The sequence below is a fragment of the Wyeomyia smithii genome, chromosome 1, assembly GCF_029784165.1.
Source record: "Wyeomyia smithii strain HCP4-BCI-WySm-NY-G18 chromosome 1, ASM2978416v1, whole genome shotgun sequence".
NCBI classification, from domain to species: Eukaryota; Metazoa; Arthropoda; class Insecta; order Diptera; family Culicidae; genus Wyeomyia; species Wyeomyia smithii.
Genome location: NC_073694.1, coordinates 154834640 through 154844847, shown reverse-complemented (window position 1 = coordinate 154844847; position 10208 = coordinate 154834640). Strand labels below are relative to the sequence as shown.

The following is a 10208-nucleotide window of genomic DNA, read 5'->3' as shown; positions in this document are numbered from 1 at the left end:
AATAAAGAATAAAGAATAAAGAATAAAGAATAAAGAATAAAGAATAAAGAATAAAGAATAAAGAATAAAGAATAAAGAATAAAGAATAAAGAATAAAGAATAAAGAATAAAGAATAAAGAATAAAGAATAAAGAATAAAGAATAAAGAATAAAGAATAAAGAATAAAGAATAAAGAATAAAGAATAAAGAATAAAGAATAAAGAATAAAGAATAAAGAATAAAGAATAAAGAATAAAGAATAAAGAATAAAGAATAAAGAATAAAGAATAAAGAATAAAGAATAAAGAATAAAGAATAAAGAATAAAGAATAAAGAATAAAGAATAAAGAATAAAGAATAAAGAATAAAGAATAAAGAATAAAGAATAAAGAATAAAGAATAAAGAATAAAGAATAAAGAATAAAGAATAAAGAATAAAGAATAAAGAATAAAGAATAAAGAAAAAAAGAATAAAGAATAAAGAATAAAGAATAAGAAATAAAGAATAAAGAATAAAGAATAAAGAATAAAGAGTAAAGAATAAAGAATAAGAAATAAAGAATAAAGAATAAAGAATAAAGAATAAAGAATAAAGAATAAAGAATAAAGAATAAAGAATAAAGAATAAAGAATAAAGAATAAAGAATAAAGAAGAAAGAAGAAAGAATAAAGAATAAAGAATAAAGAATAAAGAATAAAGAATAAAGAATAAAGAATAAAGAATAAAGAATAAAGAATAAAGAATAAAGAATAAAGAATAAAGAATAAAGAATAAAGAATAAAGAATAAAGAATAAAGAATAAAGAATAAAGAATAAAGAATAAAGAATAAAGAATAAAGAATAAAGAATAAAGAATAAAGAATAAAGAATAAAGAATAAAGAATAAAGAATAAAGAATAAAGAATAAAGAATAAAGAATAAAGAATAAAGAATAAAGAATAAAGAATAAAGAATAAAGAATAAAGAATAAAGAATAAAGAATAAAGAATAAAGAATAAAGAATAAAGAATAAAGAATAAAGAATAAAGAATAAAGAATAAAGAATAAAGAATAAAGAATAAAGAATAAAGAATAAAGAATAAAGAATAAAGAATAAAGAATAAAGAATAAAGAATAAAGAATAAAGAATAAAGAATAAAGAATAAAGAATAAAGAATAAAGAATAAAGAATAAAGAATAAAGAATAAAGAATAAAGAATAAAGAATAAAGAATAAAGAATAAAGAATAAAGAATAAAGAATAAAGAATAAAGAATAAAGAATAAAGAATAAAGAATAAAGAATAAAGAATAAAGAATAAAGAATAAAGAATAAAGAATAAAGAATAAAGAATAAAGAATAAAGAATAAAGAATAAAGAATAAAGAATAAAGAATAAAGAATAAAGAATAAAGAATAAAGAATAAAGAATAAAGAATAAAGAATAAAGAATAAAGAATAAAGAATAAAGAATAAAGAATAAAGAATAAAGAATAAAGAATAAAGAATAAAGAATAAATAAAGAATAAAGAATAAAGAATAAAGAATAAAGAATAAAGAATAAAGAATAAAGAATAAAGAATAAAGAATAAAGAATAAAGAATAAAGAATAAAGAATAAAGAATAAAGAATAAAGAATGAAGAATAAAGAGTAAAGAGTAAAGAATAAAGAATAAAGAATAAAGAATAAAGAATAAAGAATAAAGAATAAAGAATAAAGAATAAAGAATAAAGAATAAAGAATAAAGAATAAAGAATAAAGAATAAAGAATAAAGAATAAAGAATAAAGAATAAAGAATAAAGAATAAAGAATAAAGAATAAAGAATAAAGAATAAAGAATAAAGAATAAAGAATAAAGAATAAAGAATAAAGAATAAAGAATAGAGAATAAAGAATAAAGAATAAAGAATAAAGAATAAAGAATAAAGAATAAAGAATAAAGAATAAAGAATAAAGAATAAAGAATAAAGAATAAAGAATAAAGAATAAAGAATAAAGAATAAAGAATAAAGAATAAAGAATAAAGAATAAAGAATAAAGAATAAAGAATAAAGAATAAAGAATAAAGAATAAAGAATAAAGAATAAAGAATAAAGAATAAAGAATAAAGAATAAAGAATAAAGAATAAAGAATAAAGAATAAAGAATAAAGAATAAAGAATAAAGAATAAAGAATAAAGAATAAAGAATAAAGAATAAAGAATAAGAATAAAGAATAAAGAATAAAGAATAAAGAATAAAGAATAAAGAATAAAGAATAAAGAATAAAGAATAAAGAATAGAAGAATAAAGAATAAAGAATAAAGAATAAAGAATAAAGAATAAAGAATAAAGAATAAAGAATAAAGAATAAAGAATAAAGAATAAAGAATAAAGAATAAAGAATAAAGAATAAAGAATAAAGAATAAAGAATAAAGAATAAAGAATAAAGAATAAAGAATAAAGAATAAAGAATAAAGAATAAAGAATAAAGAATAAAGAATAAAGAATAAAGAATAAAGAATAAAGAATAAAGAATAAAGAATAAAGAATAAAGAATAAAGAATAAAGAATAAAGAATAAAGAATAAAGAATAAAGAATAAAGAATAAAGAATAAAGAATAAAGAATAAAGAATAAAGAATAAAGAATAAAGAATAAAGAATAAAGAATAAAGAATAAAGAATAAAGAATAAAGAATAAAGAATAAAGAATAAAGAATAAAGAATAAAGAATAAAGAATAAAGAATAAAGAATAAAGAATAAAGAATAAAGAATAAAGAATAAAGAATAAAGAATAAAGAATAAAGAATAAAGAATAAAGAATAAAGAATAAAGAATAAAGAATAAAGAATAAAGAATAAAGAATAAAGAATAAAGAATAAAGAATAAAGAATAAAGAATAAAGAATAAAGAATAAAGAATAAAGAATAAAGAATAAAGAATAAAGAATAAAGAATAAAGAATAAAGAATAAAGAATAAAGAATAAAGAATAAAGAATAAAGAATAAAGAATAAAGAATGAAGAATAAAGAATAAAGAATAAAGAATAAAGAATAAAGAATAAAGAATAAAGAATAAAGAATAAAGAATAAAGAATAAAGAATAAAGAATAAAGAATAAAGAATAAAGAATAAAGAATAAAGAAGAAAGAAGAAAGAATAAAGAATAAAGAATAAAGAATAAAGAATAAAGAATAAAGAATAAAGAATAAAGAATAAAGAATAAAGAATAAAGAATAAAGAATAAAGAATAAAGAATAAAGAATAAAGAATAAAGAATAAAGAATAAAGAATAAAGAATAAAGAATAAAGAATAAAGAATAAAGAATAAAGAATAAAGAATAAAGAATAAAGAATAAAGAATAAAGAATAAAGAATAAAGAATAAAGAATAAAGAATAAAGAATAAAGAATAAAGAATAAAGAATAAAGAATAAAGAATAAAGAATAAAGAATAAAGAATAAAGAATAAAGAATAAAGAATAAAGAATAAAGAATAAAGAATAAAGAGTAAAGAGTAAAGAGTAAAGAATAAAGAATAAAGAATAAAGAATAAAGAATAAAGAATAAAGAATAAAGAATAAAGAATAAAGAATAAAGAATAAAGAATAAAGAATAAAGAATAAAGAATAAAGAATAAAGAATAAAGAATAAAGAATAAAGAATAAAGAATAAAGAATGAAGAATAAAGAATAAAGAATAAAGAATTAAGAATAAAGAATTAAGAATAAAGATTAAAGAATAAAGAATAAAGAATAAAGAATAAAGAATAAAGAATAAAGAATAAAGAATAAAGAATAAAGAATAAAGAATAAAGAATAAAGAATAAAGAATAAAGAATAAAGAATAAAGAATAAAGAATAAAGAATAAAGAATAAAGAATAAAGAATAGAGAATAAAGAATAAAGAATAAAGAATAAAGAATAAAGAATAAAGAATAAAGAATAGAGAATAAAGAATAAAGAATAAAGAATAAAGAATAAAGAATTAAGAATAAAGAATTAAGAATAAAGATTAAAGAATAAAGAATAAAGAATAAAGAATAAAGAATGAAGAATAAAGAATAAAGAATAAAGAATAAAGAATAAAGAATAAAGAATAAAGAATAAAGAATAAAGAATAAAGAATAAAGAATAAAGAATAAAGAATAAAGAATAAAGAATAAAGAATAAAGAATAAAGAATAAAGAATAAAGAATAAAGAATAAAGAATAAAGAATAAAGAATAAAGAATAAAGAATAAAGAATAAAGAATAAAGAATAAAGAATAAAGAATAAAGAATAAAGAATAAAGAATAAAGAATTAAGAATAAAGAATTAAGAATAAAGATTAAAGAATAAAGAATAAAGAATAAAGAATAAAGAATGAAGAATAAAGAATAAAGAATAAAGAATAAAGAATAAAGAATAAAGAATAAAGAATAAAGAATAAAGAATAAAGAATAAAGAATAAAGAATAAAGAATAAAGAATAAAGAATAAAGAATAAAGAATAAAGAATAAAGAATAAAGAATAAAGAATAAAGAATAAAGAATAAAGAATAAAGAATAAAGAATAAAGAATAAAGAATAAAGAATAAAGAATAAAGAATAAAGAATAAAGAATAAAGAATAAAGAATAAAGAATAAAGAATAAAGAATAAAGAATAAAGAATAAAGAATAAAGAATAAAGAATGAAGAATAAAGAATAAAGAATAAAGAATAAAGAATAAAGAATAAAGAATAAAGAATAAAGAATAAAGAATAAAGAATAAAGAATAAAGAATAAAGAATAAAGAATAAAGAATAAAGAATAAAGAATAAAGAATAAAGAATAAAGAATAAAGAATAAAGAATAAAGAATAAAGAATAAAGAAGAAGGAAGAAAGAATAAAGAATAAAGAATAAAGAATAAAGAATAAAGAATAAAGAATAAAGAATAAAGAATAAAGAATAAAGAATAAAGAATAAAGAATAAAGAATAAAGAATAAAGAATAAAGAATAAAGAATAAAGAATAAAGAATAAAGAATAAAGAATAAAGAATAAAGAATAAAGAATAAAGAATAAAGAATAAAGAATAAAGAATAAAGAATAAAGAATAAAGAATAAAGAATAAAGAATAAAGAATAAAGAATAAAGAATAAAGAATAAAGAATAAAGAATAAAGAATAAAGAATAAAGAATAAAGAATAAAGAATAAAGAGTAAAGAGTAAAGAGTAAAGAATAAAGAATAAAGAATAAAGAATAAAGAATAAAGAATAAAGAATAAAGAATAAAGAATAAAGAATAAAGAATAAAGAATAAAGAATAAAGAATAAAGAATAAAGAATAAAGAATAAAGAATAAAGAATAAAGAATAAAGAATAAAGAATAAAGAATAAAGAATAAAGAATAAAGAATTAAGAATAAAGAATTAAGAATAAAGATTAAAGAATAAAGAATAAAGAATAAAGAATAAAGAATAAAGAATAAAGAATAAAGAATAAAGAATAAAGAATAAAGAATAAAGAATAAAGAATAAAGAATAAAGAATAAAGAATAGAGAATAAAGAATAAAGAATAAAGAATAAAGAATAAAGAATAAAGAATAAAGAATAGAGAATAAAGAATAAAGAATAAAGAATAAAGAATAAAGAATTAAGAATAAAGAATTAAGAATAAAGATTAAAGAATAAAGAATAAAGAATAAAGAATGAAGAATAAAGAATAAAGAATAAAGAATAAAGAATAAAGAATAAAGAATAAAGAATAAAGAATAAAGAATAAAGAATAAAGAATAAAGAATAAAGAATAAAGAATAAAGAATAAAGAATAAAGAATAAAGAATAAAGAATAAAGAATAAAGAATAAAGAATAAAGAATAAAGAATAAAGAATAAAGAATAAAGAATAAAGAATAAAGAATAAAGAATAAAGAATAAAGAATAAAGAATAAAGAATAAAGAATAAAGAATAAAGAATAAAGAATAAAGAATTAAGAATAAAGAATTAAGAATAAAGATTAAAGAATAAAGAATAAAGAATAAAGAATAAAGAATGAAGAATAAAGAATAAAGAATAAAGAATAAAGAATAAAGAATAAAGAATAAAGAATAAAGAATAAAGAATAAAGAATAAAGAATAAAGAATAAAGAATAAAGAATAAAGAATAAAGAATAAAGAATAAAGAATAAAGAATAAAGAATAAAGAATAAAGAATAAAGAATAAAGAATAAAGAATAAAGAATAAAGAATAAAGAATAAAGAATAAAGAATAAAGAATAAAGAATAAAGAATAAAGAATCAAGAATAAAGAATAAAGAATGAAGAATAAAGAATAAAGAATAAAGAATAAAGAATAAAGAATAAAGAATAAAGAATAAAGAATAAAGAATAAAGAATAAAGAATGAAGAATAAAGAATAAAGAATAAAGAATAAAGAATAAAGAATAAAGAATAAAGAATAAAGAATAAAGAATAAAGAATAAAGAATAAAGAATAAAGAATAAAGAATAAAGAATAAAGAATAAAGAATAAAGAATAAAGAATAAAGAATAAAGAATAAAGAATAAAGAATAAAGAATAAAGAATAAAGAATAAAGAATAAAGAATAAAGAATAAAGAATAAAGAATAAAGAATAAAGAATAAAGAATAAAGAATAAAGAATAAAGAATAAAGAATAAAGAATAAAGAATAAAGAATAAAGAATAAAGAATAAAGAATAAAGAATAAAGAATAAAGAATAAAGAATAAAGAATAAAGAATAAAGAATAAAGAATAAAGAATAAAGAATAAAGAATAAAGAATAAAGAATAAAGAATAAAGAATAAAGAATAAAGAATAAAGAATAAAAATAAAGAATAAAGAATAAAGAATAAAGAATAAAGAATAAAGAATAAAGAATAAAGAATAAAGAATAAAGAATAAAGAATAAAGAATAAAGAATAAAGAATAAAGAATAAAGAATAAAGAATAAAGAATAAAGAATAAAGAATAAAGAATAAAGAATAAAGAATAAAGAATAAAGAATAAAGAATAAAGAATAAAGAATAAAGAATAAAGAATAAAGAATAAAGAATAAAGAATAAAGAATAAAGAATAAAGAATAAAGAATAAAGAATAAAGAATAAAGAATAAAGAATAGAGAATAAAGAATAGAGAATAAAGAATAAAGAATAAAGAATAAAGAATAAAGAATAAAGAATAAAGAATAAAGAATAAAGAATAAAGAATAAAGAATAAAGAATAAAGAATAAAGAATAAAGAATAAAGAATAAAGAATAAAGAATAAAGAATAAAGAATAGAGAATAAAGAATAAAGAATAAAGAATAAAGAATAAAGAATAAAGAATAAAGAATAAAGAATAAAGAATAAAGAATAAAGAATAAAGAATCAAGAATAAAGAATAAAGAATGAAGAATAAAGAATAAAGAATAAAGAATAAAGAATAAAGAATAAAGAATAAAGAATAAAGAATAAAGAGTAAAGAGTAAAGAATAAAGAATAAAGAATAAAGAATAAAGAATAAATAATAAAGAATAAAGAATAAAGAATAAAGAATAAAGAATAAAGAATAAAGAATAAAGAATAAAGAATAAAGAATAAAGAATAAAGAATAAAGAATAAAGAATAAAGAATAAAGAATAAAGAATAAAGAATAAAGAATAAAGAATAAAGAATAAAGAATAAAGAATAAAGAATAAAGAATAAAGAATAAAGAATGAAGAATAAAGAATAAAGAATAAAGAATAAAGAATAAAGAATAAAGAATAAAGAATAAAGAATAAAGAATAAAGAATAAAGAATAAAGAATAAAGAATAAAGAATAAAGAATAAAGAATAAAGAATAAAGAATGAAGAATAAAGAATAAAGAATAAAGAATAAAGAATAAAGAATAAAGAATAAAGAATAAAGAATAAAGAATAAAGAATAAAGAATAAAGAATAAAGAATAAAGAATAAAGAATAAAGAATAAAGAATAAAGAATAAAGAATAAAGAATAAAGAATAAAGAATAAAGAATAAAGAATAAAGAATAAAGAATAAAGAATAAAGAATAAAGAATAAAGAATAAAGAATAAAGAATAAAGAATAAAGAATAAAGAATAAAGAATAAAGAATAAAGAATAAAGAATAAAGAATAAAGAATAAAGAATAAAGAATAAAGAATAAAGAATAAAGAATAAAGAATAAAGAATTAAGAATAAAGAATTAAGAATAAAGATTAAAGAATAAAGAATAAAGAATAAAGAATAAAGAATAAAGAATAAAGAATAAAGAATAAAGAATAAAGAATAAAGAATAAAGAATAAAGAATAAAGAATAAAGAATAAAGAATAAAGAATAAAGAATAGAGAATAAAGAATAAAGAATAAAGAATAAAGAATAAAAAATAAAGAATAAAGAATAAAGAATAAAGAATAAAGAATAAAGAATAAAGAATAAAGAATAAAGAATAAAGAATAAAGAATAAAGAATAAAGAATAAAGAATAAAGAATAAAGAATAAAGAATAAAGAATAAAGAATAAAGAATAAAGAATAAAGAATAAAGAATAAAGAATAAAGAATAAAGAATAAAGAATAAAGAATAAAGAATAAAGAATAAAGAATAAAGAATAAAGAATAAAGAATAAAGAATAAAGAATAAAGAATAAAGAATAGAGAATAAAGAATAAAGAATAAAGAATAAAGAATGAAGAATAAAGAATAAAGAATAAAGAATAAAGAATAAAGAATAAAGAATAAAGAATAAAGAATAAAGAATAAAGAATAAAGAATAAAGGATAAAGAATAAGGGTTCGCCGGTAAGATACGCATATTCAATTTCAACAGAGCCAGTATAAAAATGTTCGTATTTGGTACAAAAACAGCGCGTTGGTGATAAACATTGTTATGTGTTGCTAAAAAATACACTCAATATAAAAGTTCAGAGTAAAAAACCTTGGTGCACCATTCCGATTCGGAACTCGACCTTCTGTCTTTTTATACACAGACTTCGCAGCCGACTGTTTTGTTTACAGGACAATTGCGGGGCTAGCGCTACGATCCTACAGACAGTAACAGTTTCTCCCAAGCAGAGACTCGAACCTACGACGACTGGCTTGTTCGGCCAGCATCGTTCCTGGAGACCACATGGGAAATTCAGAAAATTCAGAATAATAATGTTAAAATACTCAATCGTTTATAACTTTTCTGTTTTTCACTTCGCTATTACCAAATTTTGACAGATCGTAGTACATATTGCCATATTTAATGTGTAAAAAAAATGAAAAAAATTGTGTAAAAATTAAAAAATTTGAAAATGGTACTTTTTGAGATATTTGATGTTTTTTAACAATTTGGAAAATTTGGCACAGAAAAATATTTTTATTACAGTGTATATATTTTTTCTACAACCGCAATTTTATTTACTACAACTTTGCTGAAGACACCGTTTCAATCAATCAAGCCGTTTTTCTGATTTTGAATAGGCCCTTTTGAAGCAGCAGTCGCAAGACGATATGAACAGCGGATTTCATAAAACGGCCTCATAATCAAAAAGGAACAACTGTGAGTTTAGTACTAAAAAGTACTAAAGTGATATTGAAATAACGGGTAGGCTGTCGTCGGAATGGACATCAACCCACCCAGTTGTCCTCAATTCCGCCCAATTGAGAAAGATGTTGAAGAAGACTGGAAAACAGAAATGTAGAGATAGTGGATAGTAGCCGCTCAGATGAGCCATCGGGTTGTCCATAATATGATAAGTGGTATTGGAAGAAAAGTTCGACAGTAACAGTACGCAACTTTTTTTTCAGTAACACTGTTACGATATAGATCTCTTTTTCTCGTATACATTTTAAATAATTCAAGCTTGAGAGCAGGTATAAGCGATTATGATCAATTATGTTTCTGTAGGCTTATCAACATGTTTAAAATAAGTAATTGTATGACAGCAATGGTTGTGCTATATCCTTGATTATTGAAACTCTCCATCATACGCCACAGTTCATATGATCCTGGTAATCTGTACCTCATTTCTTCTACAAGAGCCATTTCGCTGTTCTAGTGAGTGAAATCTCTTCGTTCTCAGATTAGCGTACTACACTGTGCACCTCATCAAAACAAGCTCCGGGAAAGTCAAAAAGAATACACGAAATCTACTGCCATTGCATTGTCGGCAAACAACAGCTGCTGTTCGGTGCACATCAACGAAGAACAGGTCGGCATCCTTTGGTCTACCTCGCCTTTAGATAAACACTAACTAGTTTCATACTTGCATGCTGGGGTGCATCATACAAGCGTACTTACTCTTTTGCTTCTGACA

General features: G+C 18.1%; 1 protein-coding gene across 3 annotated transcripts in view; it reads left to right on the top strand.

Moving 5' to 3' along the window:
* LOC129718471 (uncharacterized) overlaps window positions 1-10208 on the top strand; it is a 391795-nt gene that overhangs the window by 196281 nt on the left and 185306 nt on the right. The gene's annotated exons all lie outside the window — the stretch shown is intronic.